The sequence below is a fragment of the Protopterus annectens genome, chromosome 13.part0, assembly GCF_019279795.1.
Source record: "Protopterus annectens isolate FY-2018-M chromosome 13.part0, PAN1.0, whole genome shotgun sequence".
Classification (NCBI taxonomy): Eukaryota; Metazoa; Chordata; order Ceratodontiformes; family Protopteridae; genus Protopterus; species Protopterus annectens.
In genome coordinates this window covers 180926391-180945224 of record NC_056747.1, presented here as the reverse complement: position 1 = coordinate 180945224, position 18834 = coordinate 180926391, and the positions used below count along the sequence as shown (strand labels likewise).

The window sequence follows — 18834 nt, the reverse complement described above, 5'->3', positions numbered from 1 at the left end:
ATGCAGTCAGAATAACAGAATTTTAAACAAAGCATCTCAGTTCAGATATGAATGTAAAATATCCCAGGCAAGTCAGACTTTTGTAATGCAGACCACTCTAGAGTGAAGAAACAGTGACAATAAAGAAACTATTAATGGCTCAAGTCCTGCAGGTGTGGGCCTGAGGTACAGACAACCAGAAAAGCATGACAAATGATGCAGTCCAGTTACAGCACAACCAGCAAACTGAAGTATGTTTTCACATGAAAACCAGCCAAAAGAAAGGAAATAAAGAAGCTGCCTATGATGTTATGATATTCTAACACAAACAGGAGTAATCCTGACATAAATAAAAAATTATTTCCGTTTATTCATTTTATGTGCCATCATTTTTTTATTTATTTTCAATTTGTTAACTGGCGCAAAGCATAGATCCCATTGGACCTATTCAGTTTCATCCTGTGGGAGGATAAACATAATAGATACATGACAATATATATTAAAGTGAAAGACAAAAATGCAACAAATACATGTATTATATTCAAAATGAATATCAGAAGTGGCTTGAGGGTATAAAGACAATAGAAACATGACATTATATACAGAGCGACTGACAAAGCAGAATACATGCATGCTTAATATGCTGAGTGGAAATCAGAGTTGGCATGCTGAAACAATCACAAACAACAATAAAGAACACAAAAGAAATGGCTCTGTGGGAAGCATGACCACTGTACAACACTGAAAAGGCTAAAGAAAAACTGCCTGATGTGTGACAGAGAGTTCATGACTTTATAATGTTTAGTAATTAGAAATGCATGACTTGCTGTGTTAAAATAAGACATGCTAGGTTTTGCTAGTTCCAGGGAGACTCATATAATAATTCAGATAACTCTGATGACAAAACATAAAATATGCCCAAGGTGAAGAAGGGGCAGGAATCCACAACCATATGAAGGGCCTTCACCCCTGCCCCCAAATCCCTTATCAAATATAACCTACTCTGAAGTTCACCACACTGCAGGGCAAGTTATGCACATTTGCTGAAATGGTCCACTTATTTTCCACATCTTAATGAAAACTCTGGGACTGGAGTCTCAAACTTACTGTCCATTAAGCTTTTTAACATGAGACCTGAAGTTCTGGCCAAATCTGAACTGCTTACATTAAAAGTGGTTTGCAATCTGAACCGCACTGACAAATTTTGTGGCTTGATTGCCCACAGAAGCCTCTCTCTCTCTCTCTCACTTGTCTGACTGTGCAGCGAGAGAGAGAGAGAGAGAGAGAGACAGAGAAACTTCCCAGAGCTCAAAACAAACCAAGAGCACATGTCCTTAGATTCCAAGTGCTTCAACTACTGGCCTGTTTTGAGCTCCAGGTAGTAACAATATAAGAGAGATTTGCCCAGCACCTGTGTTGCTTGCTGACTCTCTGTCACACCGTAGTAGCACAGTGTGTGTATGCGCACGCACGCGTGTGTGGAGTGTATGTTTATGTGTGCATAATTCTTTATTACCCAGAATGCAGAGTTTTCACTTTATTGTCACCATCATCTTCGGTTTGGTGGACTTAGCCTCATCTCGTTCTCCAGCAAATTGAATTTGAGACCACTGGTCTAGATAATGACCCAAGCTCTACAGTGTAAAGTGATAATACCCTGACTAGAACTGAGACAATCAAAGTCCATTTAATAGCTTAGGCAGTAGAAGAGTCCATCAGGGAGGGCAGTAGTGACTGACTGTCAGCTCACCCATTGGTGTGTGTATGGGGGGGGTTGTCCCTCTCTTTGTACTGGCATTCAGTGGAAGCACTACAGTATACAAGGCAGAACTCAGGAGACACTGGAAAAAGGTGCGTAAGGCACATCAAGAAGAGTAAACTGTACCTGAAGCCAGGTATGCACAGTAGTGGGCAGTGTCCTGCCAGGCTGCCACAATGTTGGGGTGTTAGGTGCATGCTGGTGGCCAGGATGATGGTCTTCTGTGATCAGTTGTCAACCCACTGCAGAATGAATGGGATGATCTGCTCAATGTACATAGTAAAAAATAGGTCATTAGGTTATGGTAGGGCTGGCAACTTTGAAGTAATAGGTGGGGATCGGGGGTTAAAAATAATATTAAAAACTTAGATACCAATAAGATCAGTGTTTAGTTTCACTAGTGCTTACAGTGTGGGGTCCTGAAGTGAAATGTCTGTGTGCACTAGAGCATGGATCATCTCTGTCAAAATAAAGTGGGATGGACATGACAGTAGCTCTCTCCTAGCTGAAACAGTCCTAATGGACCTTCCAAATGTAGCATTACTAATGGGTGTCCCTAATCTCTAATAATTCTATGGCATTGTTACCTGCCTGCTCATTGAGTTTCAGCAGTAGGTGGCCAAATCTGTGCTGTGTATGACAATGAGGAATCACCTGCAAGTCATCTACATCTCTAATTAACCTGTTGTTAGGACGTTACCAATTAGTGACCCTAACGAGCATATAACACTAACACCACCAGTGGTAGGTGACTGTAAATGCTTAGCATGCCAATTAAAGCATTGCCAGTAGATTCCCCTAATTTCTGCTGAACTGATACACTGAGACATTTAATAGCTGGCACTAATTTTAGCTGAGTTTGAGCTATGGGGCATCACCATTAGTTATGTACATCTCTGCTAAGCCTTGTCTAGTGGAATGCCCCCACGCAGGTGATTGTAATAACAAAATACCATACAAACAAAAGCTGCATTAGCTTCAAAATTTAGCAAGTGGAGGTCACACCTCTCATAAGACAGGAACAACTATCACTCCCACTTTTTTAGGTTTAAGAATTATAAATCCGTAAAGGGACAAAAAGTATGGCTGATGACATGCAGATCTGACTGGTTAAGTACTAATGCCTAACACTCCTGTAATTACTAACCATTATCCCACGTGAACACTGAGTCTGGAAATCTGCCATTGCAAATGTAACAATTCGTAAATATCAGCCTTGCACATCTTTTTCTTTATTTCAAAAGTTGTGACACTTTGCTTCAAATGTAGGCTCTGTAGTTGTTTCATAAGTAATGGTGACCTGTGGTTGAAATGGGTCCTTTTAGGACCAGCCCACTTGGCTAATTATAAAACAAAGCCAAAATCCATACACAAACACCATGACTTAGATCTACTTAACATGAGCAGAATGGGAGAGTCATGAACAAAAGCAGTAGAAAAAGTGCAAAAAATAATACTGACAAAAAGCCCAAATCTAAGGCTTTAAACCAGTTAAAGATGACTTTAGTGAAACCATAGTCCACAAAATGACAGTTCTCAAAAGCTACTAGACAGCAGGCAATGTAAGTGGATGTCAGTGTACTGCCTAATAAAGATGATACTTTATTGATCCTTTGCTAGCAAGAGAAATGACAAAGTCTACACTGCTCTCATGAAGCTCCACAGCTTCTCTTTTATGGCACATCAAACGAGATGATGTGACCACTTGCACCACAGGTGTACTGCACCATGGCTTCAGGTCCAGCATATAGTAATTTTGCCCATCAACAAAAGTTCCTGCACAGTGGCCCATCTACTGTGGAAAGCAAAGCAGGGCAAATGCAGTAAGTGCAATGACTGAAAAACAAATCTTTCTCCTATATAACTTAGATTATGGGTGCAGGGCATCACGAAATAACTAACTTTTAATGAAAGCAGACACTGTACTATACAGAATACAGGATGTGTTACCTACTGCACACAGTTCACAAATAAGTGAGGTAAAACTGAAAAAATAACGCCAGTAGAACCTAATGGAAGCAATATATGTGTCTCTTCAAATCAATGGACAGCGTAAACATTCACTTGGGTCCAAACATGCTATGCCTGATGGTAATTAAAGACTAGAGAATTTGCTGCAGTGCCAGGAACTTCTAGAAGAATCTGAAATCCATATTGTATCTAGAAGACAAACTTTTAAAACAACCTGTCTGTATTCATAGTGCACAACTTTCTAAAGCTGTGTACAACATTGATGACCTTAAGTACTCCTCTCTGGCCTTAATGTCATGTAGGGTCCACTCCCATGCAGACACCACTTTCTCCAATATCTCTATGAACTCACAGTGAATCTTATTTTCACATCACAGCACTTAAAACAGGGACATTAATTAGCAGGGTTTTGGAATAATAATCTGCAAATGTCTATGAGTAATTAAAAATGACTTAAATTAGTTCCACACATACTTTAGTTCAATGCACACCTACACATCATAGGTGGGGAAAGTATTTGTGAGGCTTTTGTAAATTTACATTTACCTTAGCTCATACAAGTAGTAGACTAGTAGTTTGTTCAAATGGTTAGTTGCATAAAATAAGCATAAAAGGAAACGGTACTTGAGTCTGTATAGAAGGCTACATGTTCATAGGCTCATAGGTAGGTACTAGGCTATCGGCCCAAGGGCCTACGTAAGTCTAGCCAGCAAGGTTCCATAGCTTATGCCACCCAAGAAAGTTATTTTCCTTTGCCACTGTCCAGCAGAGACACAGAAGTGATCCTCGGGGTGTATTTCCTATTTCCCATCAACTCATCAAGATTTTTCTTGAAGAGTGCTAATGAAGAACTTTGCTTGACACAGATGGGTAGCTTGTTCCAGAGTACAGGAAGTCTCTGGGACAGGAATCTATCCCTCCAGCATGTCCTGCTTATTGTGGTGACAAGGTTTAGGTCCCTAGAGCGTATAGCTTGGAGGGATTGGGATTTCTGTTCCAAGTACAATTACACATAATGTAATTTACTAACATACATTTGCCTTTAATAGTATTTTTTAACTGACATTTTCCTACATCTGCTTTTCCAGCTCTCTCTAACTGAATCAATGTACCTGCTTTACATGTATAAATTGGTGTGTCTGTCTAGCTATTTGAAAATACCTGACTTACAGGTCGGGCAGAGTACTCTCCTGGTTAACAAACAATACATAAACAAATCTTAACTGGGCTTATACATACACACACAGACACACGCACACATATACATATACCTATATATATATATATATATATATATATATATATATATATATATATATATATATATATAGGTATATATATATATATATATATATATATATATATATACACACACACACACACACACACACACACACACACACAGATAAAGATGAACTGTTGGTTCTACCATTGAAAAATTAACATTTCATTTATTTTTTGTTTAACAGGGTAGTGGACTGATTACCTTGACTATTTTTCACAACTTGGGATATAACCATTGCAAGAAACAAAGTAAAATAAAGGCTTGCTTAACTTTTAGTTTACAGCATACATGTAAGACTGACCGCACAAAACATACAGTTCCCCACCATATGTTTAGGGTGTCTGCTTACAATGCTAAAATTCACAAAGTGATTATTACTTATTGAAAACCGTTTACATAATTTTGACTAAGTAAAAAAATCATTATTTGTAAGCAATTATTTTATAACCTTACAGCATTCTCTTGGAAGTTATCAATCACAAAGTAAGTAACATGTTGCATTACCCTTACTAGACCTTGTCTTAAAATTTCCACAGGAGAAACAGCTTTTTCTAGGCTAGGCCCATGTGTTTGGAATCAGCACTTTGATGGACACATGCTACGCATACGTAGATACGTGTCCACTACACAATCTATGGACTTATCGTTAACATGACATCGCCGGGGAAAGTACTACATTTATTTGGGCTGTGATCTCAATAAAATGTTTATGAAGCTTTTTCTTTAAAAATGGCCCACATAAATCTGAGCACACTATAGGAAAATGCATTGCAGCACTTAACTCATCAGATACCCTGCTGCAGTGTTTCACTGTGACAAAACACTTAGTAGTGATACACAAAAGGTCTTGGATGATACCAAGGGGACTGCGTCACAGGATAGCAAGGTGTGAGAAAAGAACCTGTTACATTTTCTGCAGATGTGGGAATGACTCCACAACTGCTGGACTGGCCTGAATATCTGCTAGAAGGCTGTCACACACTTTGGGTTTTCTACTGAAAAGACATAGTTTGACATGGAAAGTGAAGTTGTCAATTAAAGTAAAATGATTGCACTGTTCTGAGACTGAAGGAAGGGCATAATTAAAAATTCTGGTTATTTATTTTTTTAGTACTCGATGGACCTGCCTGATGACTCTACTACCTTCACGCAACAGGCCTATTTTTTCCATCAAGGGCAAGATGCAGCCACCCCCTGAGCTCACATGCATATGCTCAGTGGGTGCAACACATAGTAGTCTCACTCAAGTAGATTACCAGAGTTGCCTTTCTCACCCTACGATGGGAGAGATAGTGGACACTTACTTCAGTTCTCCACTGCCAAATATTATAGGCACCTGAAATGTTGGTCAGAGTCAGGTCACCTGCATCACAGTCTAGGCTTTATTCCTGTATGATACAGAGCTGGCTGTGCTTGTTACTCTTGTTGAGAGTTGTGGGGTGAAGCTGATATGCAGGACTTTGATGTCAGAACTTTATTTTACTGGAAAGCCACCTTTCTTTTTGCTAGGAAGATTCAGTGATGTTGGGGGGGGGTGCAGAAGATGAATCAGCAAATACGATTAGAGAGTTTTTGCAAGCTTGATAGGCTTTTTTGGGACAGGCCATATTCTAACTTGGGCCAGAGGACTCTTTTCTGATGGCTGCTCTGCTTTCAGGAATCTCATAACATGTTGTCAGGTTCTGACAGTTGCATTCGTTTTAGATTTTCGTATTATTTATTTTATTTATTTATTTTACATTTGTTGACCGGGCTAGTCTAACTGGATTTATGTCCATTTTCAGTAGAGGCCCGGGGAGAAAAGCTCCAAGCATGAACAGTAAAACACAGTTAACAATATATAACTAGGACATGTAAGAAAACAGTACAGTGGTAGCATTGGTTAAAAGCAAAAATATAGTAATGTAATTATAGAATATAGACATTATGCTAAAAGTTTATTTTAAGTAAAGAATGGCAGCTGTACTAAACACAAAGTGGGCATGAGCACAACAGAGTAAAGTCCTTATAATTTTTCCTCTTACTATGAAAAAAAGAAGCAAGATTAAGAGGCCTAGGTTAGAGGCCTAAGATAGAGGGGTGGGGAAATATATTTCAGTCTGGGATAGCACACGGACAAAGCCACTGAGTTTTAAGATGTTCTTTAATACGTTTTTTGAATAGACAAGTAGAAGGTAGGTTAGATAGTTCAGGAGGGAGCGGATTCCAGTTTTTGCCTGTAGTGTTTGTGAAAAGTGAGTCACCAGCTTTATTATTAGATTTAATCGAGGAGACCAGGAGTTTAGCAGAACGTAGGGTAGCTAGATTTTTGTATGGTGAAATCAGATTAGTGAGGATACAGGTATTATTGGGGTGGTGTAGGATCTTTTGAGTGATAAGTAACTGTTGATAGAGTATGTGGTTCTGCAATTCTAGCCATCCTATTTGTCTGAGGTTAAGACAGTGGTGAGTTTTAAAGGGTGTGCATGTAATGAATCTAGCTATGCTATTATAACAGGTAAAAAGTTTGGAGATGTTATTCTTAGATAGGTTAGTATATATAGCAGAGGCATAGAAAAGGGTAGAAATGAGGTGGGTCTGGGCAATAGTTTTCCTGGCTGTGGGGGTAAGGAAGGGTTTGATTCTATAGAGAGTACCAATTTTTTTGTTAACAGATTTGATGGTGGCGTTAATATGGTGATCATAGTTAAGACGGTTGTCAATTGTAACCCCTAGTAGGCGGGTGGTAGTATCTGGGGTAATGTTAGTAGCATTGTTAGAGGTTATAGAGAAGAATGGTGTGGAAGATTTTTGAGTTGGGGTAAAAAGCAGTAATTTTGTTTTTTTGGGATTAAGGAGGAGGAGGCAATGTTTCATAAACCAGTTTTCCACATTTTGGAACATGGTTTGGGTGAGGGACTGGAGGGAGGCTATGTTCTTAGCAGTACAGATTAAGGTTGAGTCGTCTGCATATTGAATGCAGGTGGCTTGAGGTATGTCCATGTGGAGGTCGTTAATAAATAAGGAGAAAAGAAGGGGACCTAAGATAAAGCCTTGTGGGACTCCAATATTTACTGGGAGTAATGAAGACAGATTGTTGTCTCAAAGTACTGCTTGTTGTCTGTTTTGAAGATAACACCTAAACCATTGTAATGCTAGTGGATCAAGAGAATGGTATTTTAGTTTGTCTAGAAGTAAGTTATGGTTAACCATATCAAAGGCTTTTGACAGGTCAATAAAAAGTGCAGAGGAAAAGGAGTTATTATTACAAATTTTATTTATAGAGTCAGTGAAGGATAAAAGGGCAGTCGTGCTGTGGAATGGTCTAAAGCCATGTTGGCAGTTGGTTATTTTGTAGAAGGTGGTTGAGTAGTTGTTTATGAATACATTTTTCCATTATTTTAGCTAATGGGGAGAGTAAGGCAATAGGGCGAAAGTTTGAAAGCTCTATAGAAGATCCGCCTTTGTGTAGTGGGATAATATGAGATACTTTCCAAATGGTAGGGATTTTGCCTTCAGAGATAGTTCTGTTAATAAGTATAGATATGGGGTAATGAATAGCTTTTGCGGCAATTTGTAGGTATTCAGATGGGAGTCGGTCCGCAGATGGGGTGCAGGGTTTAAGTTTTTTAAGCAGTTTAAGAATAAGAGATGTAGGAATAGGTTGTATATGAAAGGTAGGAGATATTGTCTTGGAGGTGTGTTGTGGGGAAGCAGTAGGTGGGGGTACAGAATTGGCTACAGTTTGAATGGCTTCTGTAAAGTATTTATTAAAGGCATCAGGGATCTGGTTGAAATTATTATGGTTGAAACCTAATGGAGCAGGAGTAGTCGAGTGTCCTGGTTGAAGAAGTTTGTTTATCCCTGACCAAAACTTTTGTGGTGTTTGTTGATTAGTTTGTTGGAGGTGTAGGTAGAAGTCTTTTTTGTCTCTAAGAGTATCCTTCTTGGTGGCATTTCTTAACTGTTTAAAGAGGAGGTGATCAAATGGACATTTGGTAGCTCTCCATTTAGCCCATACTTTGTTTCTGAGGAGCATCTTCTGCTTAGTTTGTTTTGTTAGCCATGGGGCAGATTTGGATCTTATTCTAGTGGAGTGATAAGGTGCGTGGTAGTCTAGAATTTGAAGAAAGTTAGTGTTGAAGTAGGTCACAGCCTCATCAAGTTCAAGATGGGTCAGTGGTGACCAGTCACATGCTTGCAATTCGTTCAGGAAACTATCAGGATTAAAGAAGTTCTTTGAGTGGGAAGTTTTGAGTTTGTGAGTAGTTGGGATATGAAATTTTTGTCTAATAATATAAGTAAGCATATGGTCACTAATATTGTCGGGAAGGGTTCCTGGAGTATAACTGCTAGGGTGGTTATTAATAAGGATCTAGTCAAGAGTAGATTCTTTCCTGTTAGGTTTGTGGATTCTAGTAGGAGTGGTTATTAATTGGGAGAATCCATAAAGATTTATGTGGTTAGTGGGGTTCTGAGAACTACAGGTTAACCAGTCTATGTTGAAGTCACCCAGTACAATGGTTTCCTGGGGTAGTTGGGTAGAGAGGAGATTAAGAAAGTTTTCAAGAGTATTAGTATTGTTACCAGGGGGAAGATACAAGCAAATTAGGTTGATAGATTTGGTGTTGTTGATTTGGAGTTTGGTAGACAGTATTTCAGATTTGGTGTCTAGTGATGGAATCTCATTAAAGAGGGATACTTGGAGATTAAATTTATAGATAATGGCTATACCCCCGCCTTTTTTGGTTTTGCGATCACATCTAAGGATGTTATAGCCTGGAGGGGTAATTTCCTGGTCTAGAGTAGATGGTTTTAGCCAGGTTTCTGTAAGACATAGAATATCAAATGAGTGCAAGTCCAGGAGTGCATGCAGATGGGGAATTTTATTGTTAAGACTTCTAATATTAAGGTGAGCAATCAGGAGGGAGTTAGGTGCTTTAGCTAATGTAGAAGGTTTAGGTAAAGTTACATTATCAAGGTTATTCCTATTGTTAGTATTGGGGCCAGGGTTTGGATGAATATCCCCGTCAAGGAGAAGGTAACACTGGGGATAGTGTAGGAATTTAAGGGTCTTGAGGGAATTATTAAAATTCTTTTTGATGGTGAGCTAAGTCACATGGGTTGTTCTGTGATATTTTGGTAGTATATAGTTAGAGGTACAGGTTATGTTACTGTGGTTGAGGGTGTACATAAAGGAAGTAGGTAAAGTATGTTGGAAATGATGGTTTTGTTCAAGTAGAGTAAGATTTTCAAAGAAGGTCAGTGAATAAGGTATGGTCAGAGAGGCTATTGCGGTAGTTAAGAGTAGGATGTATGTGAAAATAGTTTTATGTGTTGGTAACATGGCAGTGAGTAAAATCAGATGAGAGTAGCTTGTTTGTGTAAGTGAGGTAGTTAAATAGATGAGGATGTTTCAAGAGATAAAGCAGGGTATAGAAAAAGAAAAGCAAAGGGAAAGTAATGGAGGTTGAATAGGAGGTAGATATGGGAAGTAGTCAGTGCAGAGGATGGTTAAGATAGGTAATGGAGTAATTAAAGGGAGAGGTAATTTAGACTAGGTAGGAAAGAAAGAGATAGGGGAGTGGCCTAGTGATGAGGAGGTATGTGATAGGTAGAGAAAAAAGGGGAGTGTTTTAGTGAAGTTTAAGTGTAGGACCACTGGGGGTGGGTGGAATTTGGGGGTAGGGTAGGGGAGCAGAGTGAGACCGCAGGGCGAATGGAGCGGGGCAGACCCAAGGAAGGTGAAAGCAGTGTGGAAAAAACAATCAGTAAGGTAGTAGGTTGGAACAGGAGGCAGTAGGTAGAAAGACAGAAGTTGGGAGTCTGAGGAAGGGAGAGTTAAAAGAGAGCGAAACCTGGGAGAGTGAGGGTTAGCCTAGGAGTACTGAAGGTGGAGAAGGAGGGCTAGGGTAAAAGGTTTATAAGGACTATGAGAGGAGATGTGTACAAGGTTTAAAGGGGTTATAGAAGAAGATAGACAAGGAGAAGAGTGCAACAATCATAAAAAGGTTTAAAGTAAGAGGTAGGAAGAGAGACGAAAGTGAAATTAGAGGTGGGTGAAAACTGCCATCTAGTGGCCAAAGTTTGTAATAATCCTGTAGAGAGATCGCAGCAGTAGGATAAAAAATAGAAAAGTAATGGAGAAGGGAGGGTTATTAAAAATAGAAAAGTAATGGAGAAGGGAGGGTTATTACAATAAAGGTAGGGGGCTGCAGTGTCGTAGAGACAGACAGTGGAGTACAACAGTAGTAAAACAGGAGGGGGGAGGTATGGCTGCTGGCAGATCTGGCAGTTTATCTAGTACACCTAGAAGGTGTAGTGGACTATAATATACAGAAAGTAGGTAAAATAAAATCAAAATTACTATGTGACATACAATATTATTTACTGTGGCTTTTAGTCCAAGGGCGTTTAGATTACCCAGGTGAGGAAATACCCAGGCAGGTTTAGGTAGGTGGATATAGCTGCTCCTTGTAGTCCAATAGGGCTTAGTTGCAGTTAGAAAAGGGTCCAATGTGATTCCTACATATTTGAAAAAAAAAACCTCATCTGGTTCAACAGTGGATTGTTGCTAGGGTGGGGTGGGAGGTTGCCTCCAAAGAAAATTATTTTAGTTTTAGTGCAGTGAAATTTTGCAGTTTTCTGTTATAATTTGTCATCAGAGTTTGTCGATATCCTATTGCAACTGACAGTGGATGGTACCGTCAGATACAAATGGGTAGGAGTCAGGAGACTATGATACTGTCAACAAACAGAAGAATGTTCTCATAGTTTGGAGTAATGTGGAGATTATTTTTTTAATAAAGGATAGAGTATAGGAGAGGTCCTAGTGCAAGATTATGCATGTTGAAGATAGAGCTAGTTCCCTCTTGACTGACAAGGCTCTACTGTAATGGTAGTTACTGAAACAGGAAACTGCTGACGTATCACAGAGGAAGTAGTGTTACGGGTGTTTAGCTGGACAGAAAAAGAGAGGATAATAGCATGTAAAAACCTCCAAAGATAGGACTGGTAAGAAGGCCCTGAAGAAACAAGTAGAGAGTCAGCAAGAGAAAGAATGGCTGTTTTATTTTCTTTTCCTCTGATGAAACTGTGCTGGTGGGTTAAGATGATGCTTTACCTATACAGGTAATTGTTTTTATCATAAACTGTGTTCAAGCAACTTATCTAGACTTAGTACAACAAAGACATTTCAGTAAAATAATGGGTTGGCAAGTGGTTTAATTTTTGTAATGAGGATTTCATTGACTGTTTTCAATTGTAAGAGGTGCAACTGTTGTGCATTAGACTGAAACTGTCACACTTGGTGAACAATATAATCCTTGCATATTTTGATAAACCATGAAAATATTCTATCAGTTCCTAAATTCCAATGATATGGCAATGAATACAAATATTATCTTCTGTAGTTTAAAAACAGACAGAGATTCTTTCAAAGTAAAATTTTGGGAGCTGAGGTTAAATGACTGGATGAAAGCAGGGTTGATTGTACCACTGGCTGTCTTGGTGGATAGCGTGGATATATCAGTGTAGGATGTCTAAGCAGATGGTTAGAAGGTTGTTCAGAAGTGGCAGACAGTTTTGTTAATCTTGGTTAATAAAAAGATTTGGACTAGACAGAGTTCTGCACTGTCTTAATCTGCAGTAGTTGTCTAGCTCAAAAAATGGTGTTTTGAGATCATCTCACTGGTCTTGGACAAGGTTAGCTTTTCTTCCAGGTGAACAAGGTAATATCAAGCTATTTCAGTAGGCTATGTAGTTCTTTGGACAACCATGGGTCCTCAGAGGTTCTACTACACTGACAAATCATAAGAAAGTGCTTATGTTGTAACTGTAGTAGTAATGAAGTTGCACATAGTGTCAGGCCTTGTTTCTCTGTAGAAGCAGGCATACCTCCCAACAGTACTGAATTACTAGTTTTTTACCGAGTTTTGGGGTCCAAATAATGGGGTGCCACGATTTACAGATTTATGCCTCATATTTTTCTTCTTTTCCTTATAAAACCTGTGGTTTTCTGGATTTCAGTGAAGGACTGAATTCACTAAATAATGACACGCATTTGAATTTCAGACCTTCAGAAAATACATGGTAACACAACTTTTTCGACTAGCAATTTTTTAAGTTTATAAGAACAGTATTTGAAATTTGTCCCTATTTTTGGGGTTGTATTCCCCCATTATTGGTTTTGTCCAGGTTTTTTTGTGCTAAGAGGTTGAGAGCTATGGTGAGAAGTGAGAACTGAATTCAGTATTCCCCCATTATTGGCTTTGTCCAGGTTTTTTGTGCTAAGAGGTTGAGAACTATAGTGAGAAGTGAGAAATGAATTCACTAAGTGATAGCCATTTAAGTTTCAGTCTTTCAATTGTTCAGGAAACTGCTGACTTGGCATAAGGGTATGTTTCGCTGACTATAGTGCACAGGGTCCTGGGTTCAAGACTTGGCGGTGAAATGCATGGTGGTAACACAACATTTTATTCTAGCAACTTTCCAAAATTATACAAGCAATGTTTAAAATGTGTCCCTGGTTTTTAGGCTTTTGTCCCCCACCCCAACAAAATATTTTGGCTATTTCCAGACTTCTTGTTCTGCAAAGCTGAGAGACACAGCTGAGTGTCAAATGGATTTTACTACTTTACCAGGAGCTGAGAGCTTCAGGGGAAGAGAAGTTTACTGTTGCTTATGCTGAGTCTGCTTGCATTGCTAATAGGATAACAGATTAAATATTTGCTTTTGATGCAGAAGGCTCTGGGTTCTACTCCTACAGTATGCAGATGCATTGCTGATGCTGTACTGTGGTGTTGTACTTTTTAAAGGGGTGGGTGTAACAAGTCAAGGGAGTACAGATATAACAGAAGTGAGAAAATGTCATGCACAAAGGCATATGTGCGTCAGTGGAAAAAATTCAGGAACAGAAAATCATAATTGTGTTCTGTGCTGCATTATAAGATAAATATTTTTAAACAAGTACAGTACATTTTCCAGCATTCAAGATAAAACACATTTTTCCACTGCAGACAATGGAGAAGCAACAGTGGCCAGTTAACAGCACCTGGATTACAATGATATTTTTGATGCTTCAGGATGAATGTAGGAGAGGATCTGTCAGTACTTAGACTAAAAATTGGAAGTCTTAAAACATGCAGTTCACCTAGTTTATTTTGTTGTACATTTACAGCTATTGAGTTGGTCTGATAAAAACAAATCAGAGTAAGTCAAGTAAAAAACTGAAATTGAAAAAAAGTTCGAGAAGCTATGCAAGATGCCCATGGCGTACACTACTGTCATTCTATTATATATATATATATATATATATATATATATATATATATATATATATATATATATATATATAGTTCCCCTTCAAACCATCGAAAGTTTAAAAATTCAAAGTTCAGATCATCGAGACCAGAACATCAAGTTTGAAAACGTTGAAGGTTTGAAGGGGACGAAAAAGGTAAGTGTAGGTGGGAGAATGTTTGCGTTTTCCCAGGGCACCAAGGTGCCCTGCATACTGTGTGTGTCTATGTGCCATCTGTGTGATGGCATTACAGATAGGGTACGGAAAATCTCCCATTTAGCACTTCTGCATATAGCTCCACAGTGTGATTTCGGAGTTGGAATATTAAAGCAAGGGAGGTGCAGATGGGGGCAAAGCCCCCCTGCATACAATTGTTAAAGTTTATTTTTCTTTGTTTTTTTTGGTTACACTTGTAACCTTCGATGTTTCAAAATTCGATGTTCTGGTCTCGATGATCAGAATTTCAATGTTTTGAAATTTCGATGGTTAGAAGTGGAACCATGTGTGTGTGTGTGTGTGTGTGTGTGTGTGTGTGTATATATATATATATATATATATATATATATATATATATATATATATATATATATATATAAAATGCGTGCGGAAGTAGACTTTTATGATGGAAATGTTCTGAATTGGGCAGTTTTGTCATTATTGGTTCATGCATTTTGTTTCATTGCCTACTGGAGAAATATTCAAATAATAGATTTAAAATGTGCTCCAAGTCTAACAAGTGCACTGTATTATACAAGGAATATAATTTAATAAAGTCAGGAAGGTGTATCGAAGAAGACGTGTATTTTTCTTGTTTTGTGTCCAAGGGGCCTATGATTTGAAAACAGCCGAAAGGTAATCTTTATCCACCACTCGCCAGATACATTTTCTTTGGATGTGGTGTGGGTTTCAATGAACATGCGTGCCAAGGGCAGAGAAGTTTTAATGCTAACTCTGTTTTCATTGCGAGAATGGCTGCAGGGGGACTCTGGTGCCATATTTTGGTTGTCTGTTCTTCAGTTTGCGTTTGAAAGTTGGTATCCCACAATTCCAATGGAGTGGGCGGAGTTACCCAATTATGTATGCAAATGTTATGTTAATCAGCGCACATATTTGTACCTATTTTTCATGGGCCTTGTCCAGATTTTTGATGTTTCCAGGTTTTGAGGTATGGAAGTAGGTCAAGTCAATTCTATTACATTCATTGCGGACTACAGCAATGCTTCCTAGTCTTCTGTACTGTAGTGCACAAAGTAGCGACAGTTTTTTCACGAGACCAATGAATGTGATGGTGAAATGACTGCTAAGGTCGGGACAGTGAAAGGTAATGTGCTCAGTTTCTAGCAGGTTAGTTATTAATTTACACCCCCAGTATAAGGTTGTTGCGCAAATATTACTGTTAGTATAGGCAAAGATGCATTAAGTAAAACAGAAGTTATGTACGTACCATAATTTCATATCTGTGTCGTTCAATTTCTTTATGCATCATGAATGGGTTTTTGGATCCATTCTCGGATCCAAGCCAGCCATTTCTCAGGCATACAATCCGAGCCTCTAACTCCTCTCTCTCCCATTATGCCTCACTCCTCCTCAAACCCTCAGATTGAGTATGCTGCCCCTTCCTCAAGATGGTTATCTTAGAGATGATAGAAATACAGAGATAAAAGACCTACTGGAGTCTGAACTAGGAACCAGTGGGTTCCGTAATCCTCTAGATAACTCTCAGCTGTACAAGGAAGGGGGAAAGAGGGTGGGATGTGATACATAATGAAACTGGACAACACAGATACCAAGTTATAGTAAGTACATAACTCCAAATCTGATGTTGTCCATTTCATTATGCATCACAAATGAGTTACCTAAACAAACTCTGGGAGGACCACAAGGAAGGATAAGCCTGAGCACCACGGGACCAAAGGATGCTCTGATTCTGGAAGTAATGTCCAGCTTGTAGTGACATATAAAGGTATGAGCCATGGACCAAGTAGCTGTGGTGCAGATTTCATCAATTGGAGTTCTGGCAGAAAAGGTTGAAGAGGTAGACATTGACCTGGTGGAGTGGGGTCTAACAGGACAGAGAAGTTGCTTGCCTTGCTGAGAATAAACTGTAGAAATAAATTCCATAATCCATTTAGCTAAAGTAATCTTGGAGACAGCCTGGCCCAACCTGTTCTGCGAAAAGGCAATGAACAACTGCTCAGACTTTCTATGAGGCCTTTAACTGCCTGTAAACTTACAAAGAACGTAACATGTATTTGCCTTTATTGGAGTAACTGGGAAAGAACACAGGTAAATGAATGGTCTGATTCATGTTCGTTACTGAAGTGACCTTTGGAATGAAGGAAGTATTCGTCCTAACAGAAATTCTGTCCTTGAAAAGGGTTATGTACATTGGTTGAGAAAATAGAACCTGGAATTCTGACACTCTTCTGGCTGACAACAGCCACAAGAAAGGCCATGTTCCATAACAAATACTTCAGCTCACAAGAACTAGCAGTTTTAAAGGGTTTCTGGATGAGACCTTGGAGTACTAAAGTAAGATCTGAAGGGGAAAATAATCCTTGATTGGAGGTCTTAGGTGAAAAGCCCCTTTTAAGAATGCCTGACAGAGTTTGGAAGAAGAAAGGGTAGAGAGAAAACCAACTCCCTTCCCATGTGGAACTTAGTGATAGCAGCAAATTGTAATTTTATTGTAGAAAAACTAACTCCCTCTTGGAAAAGAGAACTCGAGAACATAAGGACATCCAAAACGAAAAGGGGTCTACATTCTTATGTGAAGCCCAGATGGAAAACTTTTCAATTCACTACAATATACCTTCTTGGTGGAGGGCTTTTGAGAGGCAAGAATAATGTCACAAACAGGAGAAGGAAGCCTGGAGTTGAACAAAATTACTGGAAGTGGAGAATCAAGCAGTTAGTTTGAGGGACCAAAAATTGGTTATCTGTCATTCTGGTGGATGTGAAATGAGATCCTATCTGGGATCCACTATCCATGAAGGATATGTGTTGTGAGACTGCAGAAAGGGGAACTATACCCGACGAGGCCAGTGAGGGGCAATGAGGATAAGATTGGTCTTCAACCTGCTGGCTTTCTGTAGAACTTTGGGTATCAGAGGATAAACATACAGGAGACCCGGGGGCCAATCCTACACTAGTGTGTCCCTGGGTGACTCCCCTGTAGGGGGGATCAGAGCGATGTACCTGCTGCATTTGTTGTTGTAGGGGGAGGCAAATAGATCACAGCAATGTTGGTCCCAACATCTGAAAATCTCGTTCATTACTGACTGGTTCAGGGACCACTCATGAAGACTCAAAATGGACCTGCTCAAATTGTCCGCCAGAACACTGGATTTTCCCGGGATGTGCTTTTAAATGAGAAAGTGGTTCAAAGCAATTGCCCATTTCCAAACCCTCATGGCCTCTCTGCAGAGTGGGCAAGATCTGGTTCCCCCCAATATACCATACCACTGACATGCTGTCCGGCAAGACTGCAATCGTCCCCAGAGGGAGGCAGTCCTAAAAGGCTTGCAATGTGATGAGGACCCACCCTCTCTCAATGACATTTGTGTGCAATTTGGACTCTGTAGGGGACCACGTGCCTTGGACCATCCTTCCCCTGAAAATGCCCCCCCCCCCACCTAACAGGGAAGCATCTGTGGTTACTTTGGCTGAAGGAGGGGGGAGGACAAAAGACCTGCCTAGATGAAGACAGTCTGTGAGCACCCACCATTTCAGGTGCCATCTGCAAACTGGAGTAAGCTTGATCAGGGTTGACTACAGGTGACACCGGCTGGACCACTGAACTGCCACAGTCCACTGGCGAACTTGCATGAAGAACCTGGCTAGGGTACGAGAAGGATGGCAGCTGACATGGACCCCAAAGCAATGAGAACTAGGTGAGCCGAAAGAGATGGAGTTGCCTAGTAGGCATTGTACTTGCTGCCTGACAGATGACATTCTCTGTAAGGGAAGAGCTGCAAATTGTGTTACTGTGTTCAACAGAATTCTGATGAATTTGATGTCCTAGACTGGAACCATCTTGGATTTTGCCATGTTCACTGTGATTCCAAGGTGAAGAAACAGGTGCAACATCACCTGAATCGCTCAGAGTAGTTGATGCCTTGTGGGTGCCGTAAGCAGCCAATCATCCAGGTAAGGTAACACCTGGAATCCATGCAGGTGGAGAAGCACTGCAACTACCACCATGCATTTGCTGAACATTGGGGGGGGGTAGAGGTGAGGCCAAAGGGTAGTACTCTGAATTTATAATGATCAGTCCCCAGCTGGAAGAGTAGATATGTCCTGGAGTGCCTGTCTATTTTGATATGACAATACACAACCTGGAGATCCACCGAGTACATCCAGTCGTCCTTGCGCATGAGTGGCAGAATGGACTGTACTGTAACCATGCAGAACTTTGTCTTCTTGACAGACAGATTCAAACTGCTAAGATCCAGGATGGGTTGAGGGTCCCTGGTCTTCTTTGGCACCAAAAAGAAGCATGAGTAAGTTCCATATCCTCGTTGCTCAGTTGGGACCTGCTGGATGACTTCTCTTGTCTAG

At 39.8% G+C, this 18834-nt stretch overlaps 1 protein-coding gene across 2 annotated transcripts in view; it reads right to left on the bottom strand.

Moving 5' to 3' along the window:
• Positions 1 to 18834, bottom strand: part of MAST3 (microtubule associated serine/threonine kinase 3) — a 1680970-nt gene that overhangs the window by 256958 nt on the left and 1405178 nt on the right. The gene's annotated exons all lie outside the window — the stretch shown is intronic.